Source organism: Chiloscyllium plagiosum, unplaced genomic scaffold (assembly GCF_037043375.1).
Source record: "Chiloscyllium plagiosum isolate Xiang-an unplaced genomic scaffold, Cpla_swu_hap1 HiC_scaffold_2, whole genome shotgun sequence".
In the NCBI taxonomy this organism is placed as follows: Eukaryota; Metazoa; Chordata; class Chondrichthyes; order Orectolobiformes; family Hemiscylliidae; genus Chiloscyllium; species Chiloscyllium plagiosum.
In genome coordinates this window covers 53,236,488-53,264,225 of record NW_028270140.1, presented here as the reverse complement: position 1 = coordinate 53,264,225, position 27,738 = coordinate 53,236,488, and the positions used below count along the sequence as shown (strand labels likewise).

Below are 27,738 nucleotides of genomic sequence, written 5' to 3'. Positions count from 1 at the left end.
GAAGGCAGTTAACGAACTTAAGAAATAAGAGTAGCAGCAGGCCATCTAGCCTCTCAAACCTGCACCACCATTGCATAAGATTTGAAAATGGTGGCACTGGAAAAGCACAGCAGGTCAGGCAGCATCCGAAGAGCAGGAGAGTCAATGTTTCAGGCATAAGCCCTGAAGGGGCATCAGGAATGTCTACTCTCCTGCTCCTCAGATGCTGCCTGACCTGCTGTGCTTTTCCAGCACCTCACCTTTTGACTCTGACTCTCCAGCATCTGCAGTCCTCACTTCCACTATTGAACAAGGTCATGGCTGATTTGCCCAAGACCTCAGTTTCTCTTTTATGTCAACTCTGCATTGCTATAAACTCCCTGATATTTCAAAAATCTATCTACCTCTTCTTTAAATACTTCCAGTGATTTAAGCTTTCACAACTCTCTGGGGTAGAGAAGTCCAGATATTCACTACTGTCTGGGAGAAGAAATTAATTCACATCTCAGTTTTAATTCAGTGTCCCTTTTTCCATAAATATGTCCTCTTGTGCAAGGTTACACCACTAGTACAGACATCTATTTTATCAAGTCCCTTCAGAATCTTGTGTTTCAATAGTACAACCCCTTATTCTTCTAAACGCCAAAGAATAAAAGTCAAAACTGTTTAACTATTCTTGATAAGTCAAAGATTCTTCACAGAAATCAGTATCAGGAATCTCTTCTGAATGACCTCTAATGCCAGTATAGGCTTTTAAAAATATGCGAGCAAAAAACATACTTTAGGTGTGGTTTTACCAACATCCTGGACAGTCGTAACAAGACCTCTCTGCTTTTAAACTTCAAACTCTTAGCAATAAAGGCTAAACTTCAGTTTACATTCTTTATTACTTGATTTACCAGAATGCCAATGTTTTCCCTTTCATGCACAATTACACCTACATCCCTCTGTACTGTACATTTTTGGAGTTCTTCTCTAATTAAACATTAGTCTGCCTTTTGACTCTTCCTAACAAAGTTCATGATCTCTCACATTCTCGCATTTAATTCCATCATGCTTTTGCCCACTCGTCACAACATACCTTTCCACCTATTTTTGTATCATCAGCAAATTTGGGTAATTTACACGCTGCCCCCTCTTCCCAAGTTACTGATATAGGTTGCAAATAATTGAGGTCGTAGAACTGTTTAATTTGAAAATCCAGCAATTCTGCCTTTCCAACCAGAAAATAACCCAGTAATCACCACACTCGGTCTTCTGTTGTTAACCAATTCTCAATCCATTCCAATACCTTATCCCCAATATTATGATTCCTATCTTATGAAATAGCTTTTGATGTGGGAGTTTATTGAATACTTTCTCAAATTCCAAACATATTTTAACAGCTACCAGTTCTACTTTATCAATACTGCTTGTTATATCCTTAAAGAACTCTATCAAATTTGTCAAACAAAATTTCCTTTTCACAAAATTATATTGACTCTGTTTGATTGTGTCAAGCTTTTCTAAATCTCCTGCAATTTTTCCTTAATAATGGATTTAAGCATTTTCTAGCTATGTAGCAGGTATTATGTTAACTGACTTACAGTTTCTACCTTTCTGTTTCCCTTCCTTCCTGAACAAGGGCAGCACATTAGTGGTTTCCAAAGTACTGGAACTCTTGAATCTCATGAGTTCTGGAATATTGTGACCAATGCTACCACTATCTCTATATCCATTTCCTTTAAAACTCTTGAATGCAAACCATCAGGTCCTGGCGACTGGTCTTTTTTTTTAACATCCCATTTGTCAAATACTTTATCCCTTGTGATAAGACTATTATAAGGTCTTTCCTCTAGTTAGCGGCACGGTGGCACAGTGGTTAGCATTGCTGCCTCACAGCACCAGAGACCTGGGTTCAATTCCCTGCCTCAGGCAACTGTCTGTGTGGAGTTTGCACATTCTCCCTGTGTCTGTGTGGGTTTCCTCAAGGTGCTCTGGTTTCCTCCCACAGTCCAAAGATGTACAGGTTAGGTGAATTGGCCATGCTAAATTGCCTGTCGTGTTAGGTGTAGGGGAATGGGTCTGGGTGCATTGGTCTTCAAAGGGTCGGTGTGGACTTGTTGGGCCAAAGGGCCTGTTTCCACACTGTATCTAATCTTAGCAGCCTACTATAACCTTTGGGAAGGTTATAGTGCATTCCACCATGAAAACGGATGCAAAATATTGGTTTAAAATATCTGTTACTCTTCTGTTCTCCTTATCAATTCCCCGATTGTTACCTCCAAGGGTGCCACTCTTATTTTAGCTACTGCCTTTTCTTTAATATAGAGCACACTGCCATGTGAAATTTTGATACCACTCTCTTGGGATATGCAACATCTGATCCTGTGATTCTACAGTCAACAAGTATCATTTGCAATTAAATGAGGGAAACTTGTTCTTTGTTTACACATTCATAGAATGTATAGCAACTGTTCCATGTCTAAGAGGTGACCAGTAGTCAGGCCTTCGATTCCTTGAATTTACAGTTTGCAGCCCTGATGGCAATAGAAAATTGATTAGATGTTATTTAATCTAAAAACTTTGACAGTCCAAGATTCAGGTTGATTTCTCTGAATTTTTATGATCTCTTAGCTACCATTAATGAAGCCAAGCCAGCCTATTAATTAATATAGAAACAAAATTCAGAACTAAATCTTCATAAACAGAGTATCAAATGTCATGCATCTAACCTTGGGTACTAATTATACTCCTTTCAAGAGATGTGGATAGTGCTGGCTGGACTAGCAGTCAATGCTTGCTCATAGTTGATTTTGAGAATGTAATGGGGAGCTTGCTTTTTGAAATGCTGCAGTCCATTCTCAGTCGGTAAACCCACAATGTTATTAAGGAGGGTGTTCCAGGATTTTGACCCAGTGATACTGAAGGAACAATAATATCTTTCCCAGTCAGGATGGCGAGTGACTTGTGGAGCTTGATAGCAGGCTTCTCAGGAGCAACCTGAAGAGATACAGACAGCAATAGGCTTCTTGAAGGCCCAAACAGACATAAGAAGAGGACCCTGCTAATCCTTGGAGCCTAAGATCAGAAATCATGTCCCACAATACAGCTCCCATAAACACCAGAACAGATGAGTAAACAGAAGGCACACTGAGAGAAAGATATTGTTTGGGTTGAGTTGGTCAACTAAAATTGAAAGTAAAATGTAAAACTGTAAAACTCTTGCATTATTAAGTAAAAACAGTAGGACACAAGACACCTTAGGTCAGCCTGCCCATTACTGATACTGCATCTAGGAACTATTTACATTTCCCATTAAGTTGTGAACATGAGCACATGAGCACATCATAGAGTCATCTATCCACTGACTTACAAGCTGGTTGGGATTTTTGACTGCTCGAGTGAAAGAAGATCAATCTTACATTCTTTGTCAAAATACCAACAATGTTAGAAGATTCCCTCCCCACTTCGGTTGAATTAATATTTTAGTGAAACTTTGAATCGATTGAAGTTAACCAAAATCTAATTTCCTGTATTTGAATAATATTCAGAAACCTTCAAGAATTGGAGACAGTATCTGAAATAGATTATTCTTTTTTTGTTCGATCACAAGACCACATTCAATGGATCATGATGGAATTGTTCAGTATTGAATGACAAAAAAAAATAAAATCTAATGTGGTATAGCCCAGAGGTGATAAAAACAACAGTCTGTCCACTAAATGCCATAAACTCCAAAGTGAACTTACAAAATAGAGAGCAGACTGTCGGAGGTTGGTGAAAAAGATGATTCACCAGCACGTCTAAGAGGCATTAGTTCATCAGATCAGAGCCTTGTGCTGCACTGTTGATCGACTTGCCCTGTTTATCATAGAGTATCACACTTCAGCAGCAAGTGTAACATTTGTATTTTCATGTTAGGACTATTTTTACACTATTAGTTCTAAGATTCAAGTAGCTCAGCTAGCTAATTGAAATGTAGCACATTGGTATTGAATCACAAATTTAACCACTAACACTATGATGATATTTCAAAAGTATTTCCTTGACTGTAAGTGTTTGAAGTGTCCTATGGTGCTAAAAGGCATGAAGTTAAGTTAGTTCTTCTTTCTAGTAATCAAAAACAAAATAATGCATTAAAATGCACAAAACATTATCTTTGCTGAAATTTTGCATCTCGTTAACAGCATCACATACTTGTTTAAAGTAGTTTCAGTTTCTATGGGATGTGGGCATCGCTGGCTGGACTAGCATATACTTCCCAATAGCCCTGGAGAAGTGTTGGTGAGCTGCCTTAACATAGAACATAGAACAATACAGCACAGAACAGGCCCTTTGGCCCACGATGTTGTGCCGAACAGCCTTCTTGAACAACTGCAATTGATGTGCTGTAGGGGCACCTACAATGTTGTTAACAAGGAGCTCCAGCATTTTGACTCAGTGACACTGAAGGAGCGGTGATATATCTCCAAGTCAAGATGACGAGTGTTTTGAAGGGGAACTTGCAGGCGATGGTGTCCCCATATATCTGCTACTCTTGTTTTTCTAGATGGTTGTCAGTTTTAAAGGTGCTGTCTCATGAGCCTGGGGATGTAGTTGCACACCATGTCAGACAACATAAGTTACAAGAACTTTGGCAATAAACTTTGTAATGAGATTGTTATTTTGGACTCAATAAAGAGATGAGAGACACCTGAAGGATCTCTGCAGGAAGTGAATCCATAAGGGAATGTTTGATGTGACATGCATAATCTTTGATGCTATGGACCATCTGAGCAGAAAGTCAATGGCTGACCACCGGGAAAGGCAAAGGGAATCGGCAGAGAGTGCAGGAATCCCCAGCGGCCATTCCCCTTGAACACAAGTATAGCATGTTGGTGGAGGGCGCGGGGAATATGATCACTCAGGGGAAAGCGGCAGTAGCCAGATTGGTGGCGCTACAATTGGCTCCGGTGCCCAGTGGGAAAGGGTAAAAGTAAACAGGACCTTAGTGATAGGAGACTTGATAGTAGTTGGGGGGGGGGGGCAGATAGGAGATTCTGTGGTCTCAAATGGGAATCCAGAATGCTGTGTTGCCTCTCAGGTGCCAACATCCAGGATGTCTCCCAGCGGCTGCAGACCATTCTGAAGGGGGATGGGGAGCAGCCAGAAGTCATTGTGCATGTTGGCACAAATGACATATGATAGAAATAGGGATACACTCCTGCAGAGTGATTCTAGAGAGCTAGGAAAAAAGTTAAAAACCAGGACCTTGTTTCTGATAATCTCCAGATTACTACCAGTGCCATATGCATGTGAGGGTAAGAACAGGAGAATATGGCAGATATTTAGCGTGGCTAACAGGGATTCAGATTTTTAGATCATTGGGATCTTTTCTGGGACAGAGGTGACCTGTTCAAGAGGAGCAGGGTTGCACCTGAACTGGAGGGGGCCCAATATCTTGGCCGCAGGTTTGCAGGTGCTGCAAGGGAGGATTTAAATCGGATTGATAGGGTGATGGGATCCTCAACAGCAGGGAGGCAAGTATGAGGCTTGAAGGAGATACAGTAATCACAAATAGTAAGTTGAAGAATAGTAAGTTAATACTAATAAATGCCTGTTGGGTTAAATTGCATTTATTTCAACGCAAGAGGGCTGACAGGTAAGGCTGACAAATTAGTGCGTGGATATGTACATGGGACTGGGATATTATAGCCATTACAGAAATATAGCGAAGGGAGAGATAGGACTAGCAGCTTGATGTGCTAGCGTACACGTGCATTAGGTAGAACAGAGGTGTTAGGAGGAGGGGAGAGGGAGTTGCATTTTTGATTAAGGCGAATATCACAGCAATAACCAGAGATGAAATAACTGAAGGATCTTCCAGTAAGGCTTTGTAAGTGGAGTTAAGAAATAAGATGGGGATGGTGATGTTACTAGGATTGTATTGTATGCTCCCAAATATTCAATGGGAATTAGAGGAACAAATTTGAAGAGAGACTGGGGAGACTTGCAGGACCAATAGGGTTATCGAAGTCGAGGATTTTAATTTTAATGGAGGTATTTCAAATACATTAAAGGAAAAAGAATAACTGGAGAGAGAGAGAGAATAGGGCCCCTCAAGGACTAAAGTGTACATGTATGTGTAGAACCACTGGAGATGGATGAGGTTCTCTGTGCTTATCATACTGAAAGACATGAAGACTTGGGAACTTGGGGAAATTAGTGGTGATATCTTGGGGCTAGTCCATATCACAGTAGAGGGGGTGTTGGATGTATTAGAATGTATGAAGGTGGATAAATCTCCTGGTCCTAACCAGATATATTCAAGAATACTGCAAGAGGCTAGAGAAGAAATTGCAGGGGCCCTAACTGATATTTTTCATCATTGTTGGCCACGGGTGAGGTCCTGGAAGACTGGAGGGTAGCAAATGTTGTGTCTTTATTCAAGAAGGGCTGCAAAGAAAGGTCTGTGAGCTATAGACCAGTCAGTTTAACATCTGTGGTGGGTAAATTGCTTGAAAAGATTCTGAGGGATAAGATACACATGCATTTGGAAAGACAGGGTTTGATTAGGAGTAGTCAGCATGAATTTGTGAGTGGGAGATCCTACCCCAAATTTATTAGAGCTCGTGATGAAGTGACTAGGGAGGTTGACGAGGGCAGGGCAATAGATGCAGTCTATATGGATTTTTATAAGACCTTTGATAAGGTTCCACATGGTAAGCTGCTCTGGAAGGTTACATCAAATGGAATCCAGGGCAAGCTAGCAAATTGGATACACAATTGGCTTGATGGTAGGAAGCTGATGGTAGTAGTGGAAGGATGTTTATCCGACTGGAGGCCTGTGACTCGTGAAGTGCCTCAGGGTTTGGTGCTGAGCCCATTACTGTTTGTTATCTATATTGATAATTTGGATGAGAATGTACATGGCATGACTAGTAATTTTATAGATGACACTAAAATAGGTGGTATCGTGGACAGTGAGAAAGGTTATCAGAAATTGTAACTGGACCTTGATCAGCTGGGGAAGTGAGCTGAGAAATGACAAATGGAGTATAGATAAAAAGAGGTCTTGCATTTTGGAACGTCAAATCAAGCTAGGAGTTCCATGGTGAATGGTAGTGTCTTAAGGAGTGTAGTAGAACAGAGGAATCTTGGAGTTCAGGTGCACGGTTTGCTGAAAGTGGAGTCACAGGTAAACAGGGCAGTGAAGAAGGCTTTTGGCACACTGGTCTTCATCAGTCACGGTATTGAGTATAGAAGCTGGGAAGTTATATTGCCATTATACAGGACGTTGGCTAGTCCACACTTGGAGAATTGTGTTCAGTTTTTGTCACCTTGTTACAGGAAGGATGTTATTAAACTGGAAAGAGTGCAGAAGGATGTTACCTGGACTCAATGGTCTGAGTTATACAGAGTTTGGACAAACTAGGAGGAGTTTTAGGAGACTGAGAGGTACCTTATAGAGGTGTATAAGATCGATCATGAAAGGCATGGATGGGGTGAATGCACTCAGTCTTTTTCCCAGGATTGGGGAATCGATGGCTAGAGGACAGCAATTTAAGGTTAGAAGGGAAAGAATAAAAGGAAAAGGAAATCTGAGAGTGGTAAGCATATGGAATGAACTGCCAGCAAAAATGGTTCAGGCAAGTACATTAACAACATTCAAAAGGCATTTGGACAAATATATGGATAGGAAAGGATTTAAAGGATATGGGCCAAGCACAGGGAAATGGGGTTACTGTGGATGGACATTTTGGTCGACATGGACCAGTTTGGGTCAAAGGGACTGTCTCCATGCTGTGAGACTCTATGACTCTAATGGTTACTATATAGTATAGTAAATGAGAACAATGATGTAGTTAACCAGTAGTACACTGTATCATATCCAATCTGCTCAATGTGCCTTAATGCAAAGCCATTGTACACAGCCAAAAGACCATAAGACCGTAAGCCATTCTGCTCCTTGAACTTGCTGCACCATTCAATCGGATCATGCCTGATCCAAACTTCCTCATTTGACTTTCCTAGCTTTTCTGCAAAACCCTTGATTCCTTTTCTGATCAAGAATCTCTGCCACTCTTCATCATTGCACACCACTTTTGACAGCTGGCCACAATGCCTTCTCTTTCTTTTGTCTTGCATGCACCATCAGCATGTCCGCCATCATCTCACTGAAATGGGTGGCATCCATAGAGTCAACCTCCTCAAAGTCTGAAGACGAGAACACATAGGCCTCAGAGGAAGCAACAGCAAGGCTGCTTCCTGCACCTCCACTATTCCAGATACTGACACCTCACTGGGAATGTTAAGCTTAGAATGTGCGTAAATACATCCTAATGAGAACCTCACTGCCAGAGCTTCACAGCTGGCTGAAGGAGAGGTGTCCCACACTGCTGGAACTTGACAGATTCTGGAGAGCAGGGAACTGCTCAGCCCCAGGCAGGAGAGGTCACTGTGGTGTCAACAATTAGGGACTTAATCCATATGCATAGGGAGCAACAGGAAGTGCAGACAGATATGTGAGATCACAAATAGAAAGAAATAGATCACAATTCGGTCATTTGGCCTCTGAACTGCCACTCAGTATGATCATGGCTGATCCAACATTTCTCATGTCCATTTTCCTGCACTTTCCCCACAACCCTTGATTCCCTAACAGCACAAGAATCTGTCTGACTCAGCCTTAGGTATAAGTAATGCCCCGACCTCCCCGTGGTGAATTCCAAAGACATTCAACTCTCTGTGGGAAGAAATTCCTCTTCATCTTAGTCTTAAATTGGTGTCCCTTTATTCTGAGACTATGCCCTTTGATCCTAGACACTCCCATGAGGGGAAACATCCTCTCAGCATTTACCTGTCAAGCCTTTTAAGAATCCTACGTATTTCAATAAGACCACATTTCATTTTTCAAAATTCCAAAGGTAGAGTCCCAACCTATTTGACCTTTGCTTATAAGCCAAGTCTCCATGACAGCGAACCTTCTATGAACTGCCTTCAATGAAAAGATATTGTTCCTAAAATAGGGGGACGGAAACTGCTCGCTGAACTCTGGTCTCACCAGCACCTTGCAAGTTTCAGTGAGACTTCGCTATTCCTATATCTAACATCTTTGAAATAAGGGCAAATATTCTATTAGCCTTCCTGCTGGGTCTGTGTACTAGCTTTCTGTTTTTCAAGGACAGGTAGCCTCAAGTCTCTTTGTGTTTCAGCTTTCTGCTATTTTTCTCCATTTTTGCAGGAAAATAAATAAGAAGATACCTGATTATTGTCAAGCAAAAGTGCAACATTTTCCAAACATGTTTTTCACATTAAGTTCTTTGTTTTCCAAAACTCTGTTTTTATTGTTCCAGTGTTGGTGAAAGCTTATGTGTTAAGGAATGTGAATCCTAAAGTAATGATAAATGGATGTACGGTTTTCAGTGCTATGACGATCTGTTCTTTTCTTAACGACAGGGCCAGAACATCATTTGGAACTATGAGATCATTTGGAACTCTAGGAAGTCATGTGATTCAAGATAAATGGCTAAATAATCTGTCTAGTGAGATAATAGCTGCGAGATTCACTAGATTTACCAGCATAGCCAGGACAGAAGTAAGTTGCACTTCTGAAGAGAAGATGCAAACCAGCAACTGTTTTTGGAAGTTTTCAGGTTATCAGAGATGAAAAGAAGTCTTAAGCTGCTTTTGCACCCTCACAGCGGACAAAGTCATAAGTACATCAAACAGTTTGCCTGTCTTTGAGAGAGATGGAGGAAATCACATCAGGTCAATATGCAGAAAGTCACCAAAAGGAAATACTTGTGACCTTATTAATTCAGTAATAAGTTTCAAATTGAAGATAGTTGTTATACTTCTCTGAGATTGAATTTCTGTAATGGATATTGCTGGGGAAAAGGGTTGAATTTTTGCTGCTTGTAAAGTCATTCTAAGTTGTCTTATTTACCTTTCCTTCCTTTCTTTTATGTGATAACCTCATGTGCTTTCATTATATTAATATTAATAGTTACATTCAATGAATATGTTCAATGTTTGACCACTGTAGAAATCAAACTTATACATTGCTGAGAAAAGGCATATGTTCTGATTGGTCAGTGCATTGCCCTGAGAAAGGAGCCAAAAATTGGCAATTCTATGACAGAGTTAACCTGCCTAGCTCAAACTTGAAATAAAGGTTGGCAGTTAATGATCAATTAGCAGTGATGATACATTCCCCGTGGTGATGTATCTACCAATCAGGGCTCACTTGTCAACAAGGAGAAAGTGAGGACTGCAGATGCTGGAGATCAGAGCTGAAAATGTGTTGCTGGAAAAGCAACTTTTATCACTTGTCAACAAATCAGCAGTCTCCTCTTGTACGGTATAAATGTTTTTTTTCCCTTATAATGTTGTTCTTCGAAATTGGTCTGATGAGTTCACAATGAAAAGCAATACTCAAGTTCTGTGCCATCAAATGACTAGTACTAAAACCTATGGTCTATCAAGAGCTGAGATCATAACACAACCAAATGTTTCTCCTTCATATTTTAAAGATATAGATTTCCATTAGAATTCCATATTGCAAGAGCTGGCACAGCAGACTCCATGCACATCTCTATTTTGTCTAAGACATGACAACTTGATAGGACTATGATCTTAGTTTAATGTTCTGACAACTTTATCACTCACCTGCTGATCACAGACATATTATGGTGTGGAAACAGGCCATCGAGCCCATTATGTCTGAACTGGCCTCCTGAACATTTTGATTAGTGTCAATCTCTTGGCATTTTCCCTCTTGAATGCTTCAGTTGAACTTGCTTCCATCGCACTGCCATACCATTCCAGATCCTAAAAACTCTTATCTCACCTTGCTTTTGCAAAACAGTTTAAAACAGCTTTCAAGCCTCTTATGATCAGAAACAGTTTCTCTCTATCTACTCTGTCCAAGCCCGGTGTCATTTTGAAAACCTCTATCAACTTTTTTCTTAAAACTTCTCCTCTGCAAGGAACACAGTTCCAACTATCACCTTGACTGATGTTTCTCATCTCTGGGACCCTTCTTATAAACTTCTTCTGTACTCTCTAACGCATTCACATTTTTTCTGAAGTGTAGTGTCCAAAACTGTTCACAATACTCCAGCTGAGCTGTAACCAGTGCCCTATATAAGTTCAACGTGACCTCTTTGTTCTCACTACTAATCAAGCAAAACATACTCAATGCTTTATTAACAGTTTTCTCCACCTGTCCTATTATCTTTAATGAGTTATGCACATAAAATAATTGAGACTGAATTTCCTCCTACGGTGCCTAGGGAATACTCAGTTCTAAGCCACAGAGTGAATTGAAAAAGACAGAAAACCAATACTTCCAGGTCCTGGTCCAGTCCAATGTCCGAGCATTCCAAAGAATCTGCTGCATAGGGTTCAGTTACAGCAGTTGCAAACAAAGATATGGACATGCATGAAGGTGTGATTGCCTCCCCAGGTCATTCTCCTCTCCCAATGGCTAATACAAATTTTGTGATTAAAAAGTGGTTTTGCTTTTATTCGAGGAATTAATTCATCCTTAAGCCTTGTGCCTTGTTCCCTGGAATGAAGGAGGAATGAGGACCAAGCATATTCTAAACATAGACTGCTGCAATTTGCATCAAGGAAGATCTGGGCTCTTAACATACTCTTACTTATGAGAGGATGATAGCAGCAAGCAAAATACTTAAGTACAGGGTATAAAACAAATACTGATTTCAATACAGTAACACTGCCCTTTTAGCTGTCAACGTGAACTCATCACATTCATTTACAAAGAGCAGAATAGTGGTGGTTAAAAGACATAACGATTGGTTTTGTGTTCCTGTTGTTAGACAGTTGGGAGAGACAATTGCAGAGACATCTCATTGTGTTGTCACTGGATCAGTAATCCAGAGACCCATGCTGTGGGGAAACTATTTTAAATCCTACCACAGCAGCTGTGGACTATAAATTCAACTATAAATCCTGTATCTAAACCTGATTGCAGTCATGTTGACCATGAATCTGTCACCAATTGCTGTAAAAACTGATTGTTTGTGTAAATGATATGGCCCTCTTTCTTCTCTAGAAGATCACTCCTGAAGACTTAGTAGAGAGGCATTATTAATTCAATGAGCTTCTCTGAATGTTCTTCTTTGTAAAAAGAAAAATCACACTCATGCCCTTTCCCACAGCATCTTCTGATCAAAATGGTCAAACCAACAAAATTTCTAATGGACGTCACACTTACCCAAAATCTATCTCGCTGTATAGTGTGTGATATCAAAGCATTTTGGGTACTCGTGCAGAAAAGATCATTCCAAAGGCCTAACCAGATCCTAGAACAAAACACAGGTATCAACAAGATGGTACAACATCACTGGCAGCAGTATTAATAAGGTGCATAAATGCAAACAAACCACGAGGGGCAGAATCAATGAAGCAAAAAGAAAATTTCAGAAGATAATCAAGCTTTCATGTTGTTAAACTCACACACCATGCCAATGGTATAAGGCAATCAGAAGCTTTGACAACTGAATACTTTAAAAGCTAAGATCAATACAGGAACTTGTGCCAACATATTACGGCTATGCATACCAAAGACATGCACCTCAGCTCCACAGTAGAACCCACAACAAACTGTCTCACTTTGTATAATAGATTGCAATTCTGAGCACTGGCAGAATCACACAGCAGTTCCAATATGCAAGCTGATGTTGACATCTCAAAATCTTCTGTTAGATACCAATGGTCTAGCAATGACCATTAGGACTACCAGTATACACAGATCTTGGTATAGCCTCAATTCATCAATTTCAAAACACACTCACTGGGTGGAACAGACCACTTGTAATGCAATTAAATCAGGCAATAATCTTAAACACCAGTACACGGTATGATCAACAATTTTAAGTGTGATGCAGTATTGCACCTCAAAGGCAATGAAACTCCATTTATTGATCCTCCAAGAAAGTGCAGTGTGCACATTCAGGAGATGCTTTATGAAGAGCTAAACAACAGAGAAAAATACCAATTGAAAGATTGACCAATTGAAAAACTGTAAGTATAGCTCCATCAGATGTGATTTAAAGAAAGAGTATAAATATGATACAAGCATGGATTTTTCCAATGTACTTTCAATTGTAAGGTATCTGCATTAAAAACTGATGCTTAAAGAATTAAATTCTACATTTTCTTAGCAAATTTACTTTCTGACCTGACTGTGAAGCATGATGATGGGTCTGTCCATTTAGCTGTAGCATCCCAAGAATTCAAAACATTTGAGACATCATTTGGACCATACTGATTCCAACAGTTACCATTTAGGCTGTTAGTTTGCCAAAACCTATTCCAGCAACTCATGGACATTGCTGAGATTGTACATGGTTGTGTTTGCATAGCTGCCAATATCATGGTCATAGAGAACACAAATGCAGAGCATGACCACATCTGCACCAACAGATGGCCACAGTAAAACCACATTGATTAGATTAGACTCCCTACAGTGTGGAAACATGTCATTTGGCCCAACAAGTCCACACCAATCCTCCAAAGAGTAACCCATTTCCCTCTAACTAATGCACCCAACACTATGGTCAAATTTCCCATGGAAAATTCACCTGACCCACACATCTTTGGACTGTGGGAGGAAACCAGGTGCACCCGGAGGAAATCCCCAAATGTGGTGAAAATGTGCAAACTCCACACAGATAGTTGCCCAAGGTGGGAATTGAGAACCTGGGTCCCTGGTGCTGTGAGGGAGCAGTGCTAACCACTGGGCCACCCCATGTTAGATTAGCATTCAACAATGCCAGCCAGTCTTTGCATCCATTTATTCCAAAATGGTGTCTAGCTCAATTCAGGTAAATCTAGGTGTATTAAACAGATATCAAGCCCACATTATAAAGAGCATTTGCGATATTGTCTCAGACTTTTCAACTTCTTCTCATCATATATTGCCAACCTCGAGGGAAGGTATCTTGGTCGAGAGATTTGCTGAAGAAGGACATCCAAAATGTGGTGCAAGATGACCACCAATACGCCTTTGATTCTCTCAAGCAGATTCTGTCATCAAAATTCTGCATATTGCAAAATTACAAAAGATATACAGCTGAAGTGGCTGCAAGACAAAAATCCTGTCATCTGCACAAGATAACAATTCCAATACAGAGCATGAGATATTTGTTCTTATTAGGTGGCACGATAGAAATTTCAAATACAAACTTATTTAGCAAGAAATTTGCATTTGGAAACTGATTATGAGCCTTTAGAAATGACCTGCTGTAAACTTCCAATGAGTGTATCACCAAGTTCACAGCATCCACTTGTCAAGCTGCAAGGATATGAGTTCAGATATAAGCCAGCTGCCAGGATAATTATGTCTAATATACTGAGTAGATGCACAACCACACAAAGAGCCAAGTATTTCTTTTGATCTAACTCTTGAGATACTAGACTGGATTTGAAGATGTGTTTAGAATTGGTCTGTTACAATTTGACCACAGACATTGTGAACAACTGCTGTCAGCAACTACCAAAGATAAGCAATGGCAGGAGTTGCAAGAGACAATCATGTCGTAATGACCTGACAATATTATCTGAGAACATTTGCTAATTTTGACCATACAAAGATGAACTTGGTATGTCACAATAAGCCATATTCAAGAGTAAAACATTTCCTAATAGCCAAAGCATTAAACCAAAATATTACATCCAAATGGGTATTGTACACACAAAACAGCTAGTATGTGAATCTGTGCACTGGCCAGAGATAAATCAGGACATTTAATGACTGGCGATTGGATGTGAGGCATGCCAAACACACCAATCTCTGAAGTAGAAGTGGGGTCACTAAATCCACAAAATGTTCCATTCACTGTTTGGATGAAAGACATATCTGGCAAGAAAGAACAGGTTGTGATTTTTGGAGGTCAGTCATCGGAGTTGAATTAAATTGAATTTATGACCAGGTGTACCGGGGCACACAGTGAAAAGTTTTGTCTTGTGAGCAATACAGGCAGATCATAGGGTTAAGTAGAATAGATAAGTAAACAGAATAGATAGGTAAACAGTGGCAAAAGCAAAAACACAGGTGCAGGTGAATGTTAAGAGTTTGCAAGTCCTTTCAGTAGTCTAACAACAGTAGGGTAGAAACTGTTTTGAAACCAGCTGGTTCATGTGTTCAGGCCTCTGTACTTTCTCCCCAATGGTAGAGATTGTAGAAAGACACAGGGTAGGATGGATCTTTGAGAATGGCAGCTTTTCCTTGACAGTGGGCCTGGTAGATGTGTTCTACAGATGGGAGGTTGGACTTTGTGATTGTCCAGGCCGAGTTCACCACTCTCTGTAACCGCCTGTGATCTTGAATGGCACAGCTACCATACCAGGTAGTGATACATCCAGACAGAATGCTCTCAATGGCACACCTATAAAGGTTGGCAAGGGTATTCACCTGATGAATTCACCTTTATTCCTGATGAAGGGCTTTTGCCCGAAATGTCAATTTCGCTGCTCCATAGATGCTGCCTGAACTGCTGTGCTCTTCCAGCACCACTAATCCAGAATCTGGTTTCTAGCATCTGCAGTCATTGTTCTTACCTAAGGGTATTCACTGTCATGCCAAATTTCCTCAGCTGCCTGAGGAAGAAGAGACGTTGTTGAGTCTTTGTAACCAATGCATCCACATGAAGAGTCCAAGATAGTTTGTTGTGGATGACCACTCCCAGGAGCTTGACACTCTCCACTCATTCCACCTCTGTGCTGTTAATGGGTAGGAGGACATGAGTAACATCCCATCGAAAGTCAATAATGAGTTCTTTGGTTTTGCTGGCATTGAGAGCTAGGTTATTCTCAGTGCACCATTTTTCCAGGCCTTCCACCTCTTGTCTGCAGTCTGTTTCGTTGCTACCTGAGACTCGACCGACTATGGTGGTGTCATCAGTGAACTTGTAAATGGCATTAGTCTGGTATTTGGTGACGCAGTCATGGGTATACAGTGAGTACAGTAGGGTGCTGAGTACCCACCCAGGGAGGCTCCAGTGTTGAGTGTTAGTGAAGATGAAACATTGTCCCCAGTCTTCAGTGATTGTGGCCTGTGGGTCAGGAAACTGAGGATCCAGTTGCAGAGAGTGGGACTTAGTCCGAGATTACCAAGTTTAGTATTCAGTCTCGAGGGGATAATATTGTTGAAGGCTGAACTGTCGTCAATGAGTAGGATTCTTACGTAGCTGTTCTTGGTGTCAAGATGTTCTGGAGAGGTGTGAAGGACAAGTGATATGGCATCTGACGTAGATCTCAGTTCCACGATATCTCTGCAGGAACTCCACAGGCGATATACTCAGCCCATTCATTTTCAGTTGCTTCATCAATAACTGTCTCTCAATCCTAAAGTCAGAAGTGAGGATGCTTGCTAATGATTCGACAATGTTTAGCACCATGCACGACTTCTAAAATACTGAAGCAGTCCAAGTCCAAACGTAACAAGGCCTGGACAATATCCAAGTTTCAACTGAAAGGTGGCATGTAATATTCACTCCACTCAAATAACGAGAGAGAATGTAATCATCATCCCTTAACATTCAGGAGGGAAAATCTCCTACTTAATTTAAAACACAACACAAAAGATTTATCCTGTGCAGTAATCTGTGAAAATTCACCATGCCAAAAACTATTTAAAATGAAAATTAACAACTTTATTTCTTAAAGTGTAACAGAGAATAATTAACAACAACTATTTACAACTCCTTTCTCTAATCTATCTTTTACCTTCTCCTTCTACATTACTAGTCCAATAAACACCTCCCCTCCCCCCTATTAAGATTTACCAAAATTCAAATTTCAAAAACAGCCAGCAGTCGAATTTTCTTTTTATATCTTCCTCTGTAGGTTTGCTCTCCAGTTCGGTGTTGATGTTTTTCTCTGTGCAAACTCTTTCTCTTGGCAGGTACCTCTCAGAGAGTTCTAACTAGCAGCCTACATCTGGTGGTCTTTCGGCAGTTCTTCCTCAAATGTTAAGGTTTTCTCAGTCTTATACTCCCCTAAGCATCGGACTGTGTCATTGGCTTTTTAGATTGTCAATATACTAAATTCAAACTAGATTGGAGTTTGGTATTTTTGGGGGGTATAATTTAAACTGATTGGGTGAACTTGAATGTGTTTTGTCGTCTCCAGAAAACCCAGCTAATCTAGCTTTTGACCAAGTGTTACATTGTTACCTTATTCAGAACATTTGATACTATGTCAGGTAGTTCTGCTCACTTTTAACCCTCTTAAAGGTACAGTATACCCACATCTTCATAACATCATTCACCCAAAACTGAACTACACAATCCATGTAAATAGTGGCTACAAAGCAGGTCAGAGGCTAGTTAGGCTACAGCAAGTAGGAGTCTCCTGACTTCTCAAAGCTTGGTCATCATTGGCAAGACCCAAGTCAGACATGTGACTGAACACTCACCACTTGCCTGGATCAGTGCAGCTTCAATACTCAAGTAACTTGACACAGAGCCAAATAAAGCAGCCCACTTGATTGACACCGTATCCACAAACATTCACTACCTCCACAACAGTGTTCAGTAGCAGCAATGTGTGCCATACATAAGATGCACTGCAGAAATTCACCAAGACTCCTTAGAGAGCACATTCTAAATCCATGACCACAACCATCTAGAAGGACAAGGGAAACAAAGACAGGGGAACACTATCACACGCAATTCCTCTCCAAATCACTCACCAGCCGGACTTGAAAATATATGGTCATTCCTTTGTTGTCACTGGATCAAAATCCTGGAATTCTTTTCCTGTGTTGTGGATATCCCTACACTAAATGGGCTACAGGGATTCAAGAACAATTTCACTACCACCTTGTCAAGAGCAATTAGTATTGGGCAATAACTGTCAGCTCAGCTAGCTATGCCCACAGCCTTAAATGAATTTAAAATACAAATTTATACACAGATATAAAATTCAGTGGGCACCCATTGGATTTCCTAAGTGGACACATCACAAGCACTTGATTCCCCTAACATTAGACTAACTCATCATCACATGAACTAGGTATGGTTCCATTATAGCAATGATATTGCAAGCTATCAACAGTAATTGCTATTTAGGCAAAAGTGAGGACTGCAGGTGCTGGAGATTAGAGTTGAGAATGTGGAGTTGGAAAAGCACATTAGGTCAGACATCATCTGAGGAGCAGGAGAATTGACGTTTCGGGCGAAAGCCTTTCATCAGTGACTGCTATTTGCCATTCATATGCTAAAACAAAACCTCTGAACAGACTAAACTATCACCAGGACATGCTATTAAAAATATAACAATATGCAAGCTTCAATAAAAGCAAATCCAGACTGGTATACAACAAACTGATGTGCTTTTTTAGGATGATTTTCCCTGTAAAATTATTCTTTGATTTACATCCCATGCTTTCCTACTTTAAACAGAACAGGGAAAATCTTAGGCTAGTGTTTATGTGAAATATGCCACCATAAGGCTTAGCCAACTATATACAAAATTTTCACCTTGATATTGAAACCCACAAGGCAGGAGATTGAGAATTGATGTAAGATAAAATGTTAAATTTTGAGAATGTCACAAATTTGCTGCTTCGGACCCACTGCCATTTAAAAAACTAAATAAGTAAAAATGGGCAAAAATCAAAACATCCAGAGTGCAATTGGGAACTCAATTTGGTTGGCTTTCCAGAGGTTAACAAACACAACGGTGAAAGGAATATGGAAACTGACAATATGACAAGATAAGTCACTTTCCCAGGACTCCTTGTGAGCTAGGAACAGCAGGAAGTTTTTATACCTTCATCAGTCCTGGGTACCAACTGTCTACCCTAGTCTTCATTCCCTGCTGGTTAACCATTGATCCTCTAACCACACCATGTCCAATCACCAATCTCTCCCAACTCTCTTTGCCCACATTGATGACCTCCATCCCAGCTTTCAAAACTGTTGGTTTCCCCTGCCCTCCAATCCAATTGCACCCCTCTCTGTCATCCCAATTAGCACAGGCTGAGCCTATTCAGTCTGTAAGGTGGGAAAAGGAGACCAAATTTAAGGAGCCTGACATCATGATTGGTATAACCACTGCATATCCATCCTTTCATGATTCTTTCCCTCTTTCCATGATTGGAGAGACTACTATGCATATTAAAATCAATTTAGAGGTCATCTTATCCTGCATCTTAAACTTTAAAACAATCATTATGAACCAAATAGCTGAAGAGCTTCAACACATGTTTTACAACAAGCCACACCTTTTTAAATAGTCAATATTTTGATAAGTTGTCTTTCAGTGATAGTATGAAAGAGGTTTGGCAAAATGGTAAGATCTCATTCTGACTGACAGTACAATCTGACTGCAACATTAGCAACTGGACTTTTTGACAGAACATTTTTCTCAAAGTTTCAGGATTCTTGGTTTTATACAATGCTTTCTCTGCCAATACTCTGTGTGAAGCAGCTCAGTTTATACAGTGGTCTGTTTTGTTTTCCTCAATTCATGATCATCGTTGTCAGCAATCATTCACTAACGAGTATAATTGTCCATCTAGGAAATTCCATGTTACCAGTTAAGGGCAGTTCAGTTGGTCCTTGCGTGGCTAATGATCCTAATCCTAGAGATTCATCTCCAACCACACATTTGGCAGGTGTTGCTTGGTGATGAAAGTGATACTGGATCTCGAGATCATTGGCCTTCCTTTCTCTGGTTCTGTTTCTGTACATCCTCTTGTAGGTGGGTGATCTCAAAGTATTGTGTCCCTTCATATTGGAGCTTCCTCTAATTTGGTTTCTTTAAACAAGTGTCTCGCAGACATTGTGTTGCTGGAAAAGCACAGCAGGTCAGGCAGCATCCAAGGAGCAAGAGAATCGACGTTTCGGGCATGAACTGCCCGAAACGTCGATTCTCCTGCTCCTTGGATGCTGCCTGACCTGCTGTGCTTTTCCAGCAACACATTTTCAGCTCTGATCTCCAGCATCTGCAGTCCTCACTTTCTTCTCGCAGACATTGACACGCATACTCCATTTCTTGAGAGAAGCTTCAAGGAGTCTTTGAAATGCTTCCTTTTGAGTGCCTTCCTTGAGCTGGACAAAGCAAATTTGCTTCGGTAGTCAGAACTCAAGCATCCTAAGCATATAAATGGCCCAGTTGAGTTGGTTTTGGGTGATCATGGCCTTGATGCCGGTGCTATTGGCTGCTTCAAGAATGTTGGTGTTAGTATGCCTGTCCTTCCAGCTGGTACAGATAGTCTGTTTCAAACAGCATTGATGGTGCTTCTCAAGAGTCTTGAGGGGTATCTATACGTAGTTCAGATTTCAGAGCCATATAGAGGAATTGGAAGGATGAATACCTTATACACTAGGATCTTGGCGTCAAGCACAGAAGACAGGGTCATTGAAGACTTTCATCCTCAGACATGTGAAGGAGGTACTTGCAGATTAGCTGTAATGTTGGATCTCCACATCAAAGTCAGCCTGAGATGAGAGGTGGCTCCCCAGGAAGAGGAAATGTTCCACATTTAGGTGGATTTCTTCTTTGACATTAATGGAGGGGTGTACTGGAACTTGCCCAGGAACACATTAGTGAAGGAAATCTCAGACAACTTATTGCAAGAAAGGTCCTGAGAATCAGCAATGCCTTCAATATCCTTATAAGATTGTGATTGTGCCAGCTTCCAACTGGATATGGAACATTGGCAATGTGTGGAATAACAGTTCAGGAGATTCTGAGTGCAACAAGGGTCCTCGGCTGCTTTAGGAACAAAGATGCTACGTTCCTTTTTATTCATACTCTCCCAATCTTCTGTGCACCTCCATTTGCATGTTTAACAAATCAAATCAACTTGTACTTATTTATGATAGGATTTGAGGTGATGTAAATCATGACTGGCAAATGCGGACAGACTTGGTCCTCTGGTTGTACCAATTCATTTTTTTTCAATGAGTCAAAGTAATAAATCACTTTCTGTCTCACCTTACTGCAGCAGTGCAATAATTAATCATTTTGTCTGGCGGCTGTTAAGCACCATCCACCAACCAGTAATATGTGAGCTTTCAATAAACCCTGATACCCTTTAAATTTAATTTAGCTGTATAAATAGAGCTGCATTCAAAGAATCATAAAATCTAATTGCACTGCAGAGGGTCAGCCTTATTATTTTCTTCTAAAAATTGCTATTAAGACTGCTGTCTCTATGAGCGCAGTGGAAGGTGAAAGTAAAATTGTTCTTTTATCAGATAATCATTTTTAGTTCATGCACAGCTTTTGTGCCATCAATAAGCTTGGTGTGTTAATGGGTAAATCCATATTTCTATTTATATTCTTTTGCAAAATATTTCATCGACTGCATTGTACCTAATAACAGGGAAACAGGAATGATGATGCCTTTCTCTGACAAGAAAAATACAGAGTGCTGAATCTTAACGATACATGATAGCATTTATTGTCTGGTCCTGCCAGTCCTGAACTGAAATTTTGAGTTGACTGTTAAAAATTACCACGTGGTTGAGCAGAAATTGTAGAGCTGGTTAAGTTGATTTGGAAAGGATTGAAAGTCCTGCAAAACTTCATGGTTTTATAATGATGTTACCAAACAGGTGGAGAGAAGTTTCTGAATTCTAGGGTTGATCATTACTTTAGAGATAGGATTTATCATTACGTAATTGAATGTCTGACATAAACTGTGATATAACTGTGGCCTCTGTAGCTTCGCGACTGCAGGACTCTACTAGACGGTTGGAACTAAAAGCTCTGTGAACCTAACATCATGTACATGTTAATAAACATTGTCTAAATGTAAATAAGTAACTCGATCTGCGGTTATGTGAAGAACAGAAGAACCCACAATAAAACAGTTATGACTGTAAGTCAGATCAGAGAATTTGAGAAAAAATGCCATGTGCTCATTGTGTGGTGTAAGAATGGCGACTCCAAATGAAAACATTTATATATTTTTAAAGAAATTATCATTGAAAATCATGGAGATTTCAAATAGTTACTACAACTATGAAAGTAGAGTATGAAATCATGTCAACATTATTATGACGCACAGCTGCAGTTACTCTTTGTGGTTCAAATGAAACCTCAGATGGACGGAAGATAAACAATAACAGAGGATAAATTATTCTCCATCCTCTCATCTCCACAATCGATCTTAGACTGCCCTTCTCACTTCCACCCCCGGCTCACTTGATTCGCTCTCTTAAAGGGACAATGTACCCATTACATACATAACAGCAGTGGTTCAAGGGAAAGACCGAATCTCTCATTTTCAGGACTACCAAGGATCAACAATTCATGTACCTTTGCCAAGACCAAATTAGGGAGAAGACATGAAATTCAGAGGATGACCAATAAGTCTGCGTCGCTTTTCAAACGAGATGTAAGTAAAAACAAAAATCAACTACGCCTGCAAATCGGCCCTGTCCAATTTAATTATGAATTGTATTGCAAACTCCAATAAAATATATAATCGGCAAGGAAACCTCAAAAAGTAAGGAGGCCGACAACAACATTCCAAATAAAGGTATTAAAGCGTCAAGGAGAAAGGGCCGTGTCATCTGCAAGAGCACAAGTTCACAGAGAGCTTGGACTATAACCTGGTGGTTGTGTGACTTTTAACTCGCTAAATCAAATTAATGTATCCACAGCTACTGCGCTGGGATAAGAAGCTAATCATGCTGACATCATTGATCTTTACCTGCAACCGGAGGCTGGTGACACTATCTTTCCGTCATATCCAGTATACAATGATCCTGATACAGAGTAACTATCTCACAAGTAATCCTGACACTTTATTTGTCTGCACACTGGCAATATTCTGCTAAATTCACTTACTATCTCCAAACCTTCCTTCCCTTACACTTTTCGACTGCGCAGTTGCAATTTCCATGCAGTGAACTGATTTCTGCTCGCCATTCTCAATTGTCGCTTCATTTGCTATCCCCCGAGCATCTCCGTTCCTAGTCCATCGTTGCCTCCATCCCAAACTGCACCCTGCTCCTTTGCTCTAGAGTAATAACAGTGAGAGATCAAGAGGGCGGCTGAGGTATGTGAGCAGAGCTCATTGAAAACAATGAGCGAGGGGGCCAAGTGTCGGGAGTTGAGGCAGGGTCGCCAATCGCGACACCAGGATTTCAAATGAACCCGTTTAAAATATTTGAAAAAATTATTGCTCATTTTTATTTTTGCAAGCAGCTGCCTGCGGCATCGCGAACAGTATGATAATAGGCACTGCGAATCATAGGTAGGGAGTGCAGACTCTGCAGTTGCAGTGGCAGTGAAAGCAACTTAATTAAATGCAGACTTGACTTCCTTACTTTCCTGCTGTAATTGTCAGGAGCTGTGTGACAGCAAAGCCAAAGGCTTGAATTGCAGCTTTGCGACCAAAAAAAAAACAAGACTTGGGCATATCCGTAAATAACCAGGAAAAAAGATTAGTTAATAATCTAATCATTCTTGCAACTGCATCGTTTAAAAAAGTTGTTAGGATTTTAGCAGTGCGTGGTCTACATCTAACAGACGGTTTATTTGTCTTATATCCTGTTTGCCCAGTTGCTAGTCCTGTATTCTCTCTCCTTGACTATATAACAAGATTGCAGTCGGATTATGAGTCAGATATTCAGTTATCCCTCATGTATCCCAGATATTGTTAATTGCTAATCACTACTCATGGATCAATATGAATGACCACAACATGACTTAGAATACATTTTCACAACTGACAGGCATAAATCCAAAAATCTGAAATTATTAACCTTCTTGAGTTCTCTGCCCACAGGCAGGTCTGATCTGGAGTGTCATAACTTCCTCCGTGGATAGAGTAAGGGGACAAATCCAGATTCAATTCTAGTTGAATGGGAATGGCACCCCATGCTGTTGCCATCAATCTGAGACACATTAACCATCTAATCAACTGGTTCCTGTCTTTGGAGAAGAACCTTGTTCCAGATGCAACAACTACTGCATATTAATGGAGTCCACATACAAACACCTTTCAGCCCCCTGAAAATGAGGCTTTAGACCTGGAATATCAGGACCCTCATGGACTAGTCCAGCAGCGACAGATCTGAAAGTCACACCACTATCATAAGTCAAAAACTCTTGACACTGTAACGTTGACAAAGGAAGCAGGAAAAGGCCAGCTCAAAGAATAAAGTGGCACATCCACAATCTTCTGGAAGGGTTAATCTGAGGAAGAACAGTAACTCCAAATGATTAGATTTTCCCATAAAACAAGCAAGTTGTCTGTCTCAATGATCCACACTGTGGGAATAATGAAAATTGAATCACACTTTGTCTCATCCTAATCCAGCAACAATATACCATAGTAATCAGAGCATACGTCCCAACCCTAGAAGCAAAGGTTGAGGACAAAGAGGAATAGTACTCCAGCTTTGATCTGTTAGTGTTCTGTGTGCCAAAAAGACAAATCTGATTCTCTCTTGGTGATTTCAATGCTAGAGTTTGGAGGCACACAAACCTAAAGAAAGACATGATTGGCAAAGAAGGTGTAAAGAAGATAAACAACAGCAGAGTCTTCCTCCTGATGAAATGGCTGGACTACAGCCTGGTCAAAACAAGCACCTATTTTATTTGAGAGGTAAAGACGATAAATTAAACTGCATTTACTTCAATGCAAGGGGCCTGACAGGGAAGGCAGATGAGCTCAGGGCATGAGTAGGAGCATGGAATTGGGATATCATAGCAATTACAGAAACGAAGCTCAGGGATGTGCAGGATTGGCAGCTTAATGTTCCAGGACACACATGCTACAGGAAAGACAGAAAGGGAGGCAAGAGAGGAGGGGGAGTGGCGTTTTTGATAAGGGATAGCATTACAGCTGTACTGAGGGAGGATATTGCAGGAAGTACATCCATGGAAGTTATTTGGGTGGAACTGAGAAATAAGAAAGGGATAATCACCTTACTGAGATTGTATTATAGATCCGCTAATAGTCAGAGGAAAATTGAGAAACAAATTTGTAAGGGAACAAGCTGGGGCTGTTTTCCCTGAAGCATCGGAGGCTGAGGGGTGACCTTATAGAGGTTTACAAAATTATGAGGGGCATGGATAAGATAAATAGACAAAGTCTTTTTGCCTGGGGTCAGGGAGTCCAGAACTAGAGGGCATAAGTTTAGGCTGAGAGGGGAAAGATATAAAAGAGACCTAAGGGGCAACTTTTTCACGCAGAGGGTGGTACGTGTATGGAATGAGCTGCCAGAGGATGTGGTGGAGGCTGGTACAATTGCAACATTTAAGAGGCATTTGGATGGGTATATGAATAGGAAAGGTTTGGAGGGATATGGGCAGGTGCTGACAGGTGGAACTAGATTGGATTGGGTTGGGCTATCTGGTGGGTACGACTCTATGACTATGAGATCTCAGTTATCTGTAAGAATAATAGGGTGGTTATGGTAGGGGATTTTAGCTTTCCAAACATAGACTGGGACTGCCATAGTGATAAAGGTTTAGATGGAGAGGAACTTGTTAAGTGTGTACAAGACAATTTTCTGATTCAATATGTGGATGTACCTACTAGAGAAGGTGCAAAACTTGACTTGGGAAATAAGTCAGGGCTGGTGACTGAGGTGTCAGTGGGGGAGCACTTTGGGGCCAGCGACTGTAATTCTATTAGATTTAAAATAATGATGGAAAAGGATAGACCAGATTTAAAAGTTGAAGTTCTAAATTGGAGAAAGGCCAATATTGACGGTATTAGACAAAAACTTTCAAAAGCTGGTTGGGGCAAATGTTCGCAAGTAAAGGGATGACTGGAAAATGGGAAGCCTTCAGAAGTGAGATAGCGAGAGTCCTGAGAAAGTATATTCCTGGGTGAAAGGAAAGGCTGGTAGGTATAGGGAATGCTGGATGACTAAAGAAAGTGAGGGTTTGGTTAAGAAAAAGAAGGAAGCATATATCAGATATAGACAGGATAGATCGAGCGAATCCTTAGAAGAGTATAAAGGCAGTAGGAGTATACTTAAGAGGGAAATCAGGAAGGCAAAAAGGGGACATGAGATACCTTTGGCAAATAGAATTAAGCAGAATCCAAAGGGTTTTTACAAATACATTAAGGACAAAAGGGTAACTAGGAAGAGAATAGGACCCCTCAAAGATCAGCAAGATGACCTTTGCGTGGAGCCACAGAAAATGGACGAGATACTAAACAAGTGTTTTGCATCAGTATTTACTGTAGAAAAGGACATGGAGGATATAGAATATAGGGAAATAGATGGTGACATCTTGAAAACTGTCTATATTACAGAGGAGGAAGTACTGGATGTCTTGAAATGCATAAAGGTGGATAAATCCCCAGGACCTGATCAGGTGTACCCTAGAACTCTGTGGGAAGCTGGGAAGTGATTGCTGGGCCTCTTACTGAAATATTTGTATCATTGATAATCACAGGTGAGGTGCCAGAAGACTGGAGGTTGGCTAACGTGGTGCCACTGTTAAGAAAGGTGGTAAGGACAAGCCAGGGAACTACAGAGCAGTAAGCCTGACCTCAGTGGTGGGCAGGTTGTTGCAGGGAATCCTGAGGAACAGGATGTACATGTATTTGGAAAGGCAAGGACTGATTAGGGATAGTCAATATGGCTTTGTGCATGGGAAATTATGTCTCATAAACTTGATTGAGTTTTTTGAAGAAGTAACAACGAGGATTGATGAGGGCAGAGATGTAAATGTGATCTATATGGACTTCAGTAAGGCGTTTGACAAGTTCCTCATGAGAGACTGGTTAGCAAGGTTGGATCTCATGAAATACAGGGAGAACTAGCCATTTGGATTCAGAAGTGGCTCAAAGGTAGAATAGAGAGGGTGTTGGTGGAAGGTTTTTTTTTCAGACTGGAGGCCTGTGAAGAGTGGAGTGCCACAAGGATCGGTGCTGGGTCCTCTACTTTTTGTCATTTACATAAATGATTTGGATGCGAGCATAAGAGGTATATTTAGTAAATTTGCAGATGACACCAAAATTGGAGGTGTAGTGGACAGCGAAGAAGATTGTCGCAGGTTACAACAGGATCTTGATCAGATGGGCCAATGGGCTGAGAAGTGGCAGTTGGAGTTTAATTCAGATAAATGCGAGGTGCTGCATTTTGGGAAAGCAAATCTTAGCAGGACTTATACACTTAATGGTAAGGTCCTAGAGAATGTTGCTGAGCAAAGAGACCTTGGAGTGCAGGTGCATAGCTCCTTGAAAGTGGAGTCGCAGGTAGATGGGATAGTGAAGAAGACATTTGGTATGCTTTCCTTTATTGGTCAGAGTATTGAGTACAGGAGTTGGGAGGTCATGATGCAGCTGTACAGGACATTGGTTAGGCCAATGTTGGAATATTGTGTGCAATCTGGTCTCCTTCATATCAGAAAGATGTTGTGAAACTTGAAAGGGTTCAGAAAAGATTTACAAGGATGTTAGCAGGGTTGGAGGCTTTGAGCTACAGGGAGAGGCTGAACAGGCTGGGGCTATTTTCCCTGGAGCGTCGGAGGCTGAGGGGTGACCTTTTAGAGGTTTGCAAAATCATGAGGGACATGGATAGAATAAATAGACAAAGTCTTTTCCCTGGGGTGGGCCAGTCCAGAACTAGAGGACATAGGTTTAGGGTGAGTGGGGAAAAATATAAAAGAGACCTATGGGGCAACGTTTCAACACTGAGGGTGGTATGTGTATGGAATGAGCTGCCAGAAGAAGTAGTGGAGGTTAGTACAATTGCACCATTTAAGAGGCATTTGGATGGGTATATGAATAGAAAGGGTTTGGAGGGATATGGGTCAGGTAGTGGCAGGTGGGAC

The 27,738-nt window shown here is 40.8% G+C and overlaps 1 long non-coding RNA gene across 1 annotated transcript in view; it reads right to left on the bottom strand.

Moving 5' to 3' along the window:
• LOC122562113 (uncharacterized) overlaps positions 1-22,764 on the bottom strand; it is a 46,148-nt gene extending 23,384 nt beyond the window's left edge. The window contains exons 1-2 of the long non-coding RNA XR_015759082.1: positions 22,646-22,764; positions 12,185-12,272 (exon numbers count right to left, since the gene is read on the bottom strand). This is a non-coding gene — a long non-coding RNA (uncharacterized LOC122562113). The remainder of the gene's footprint in view (positions 1-12,184; positions 12,273-22,645) is intronic.
• Positions 22,765-27,738: the final 4,974 nt, after the last annotated feature.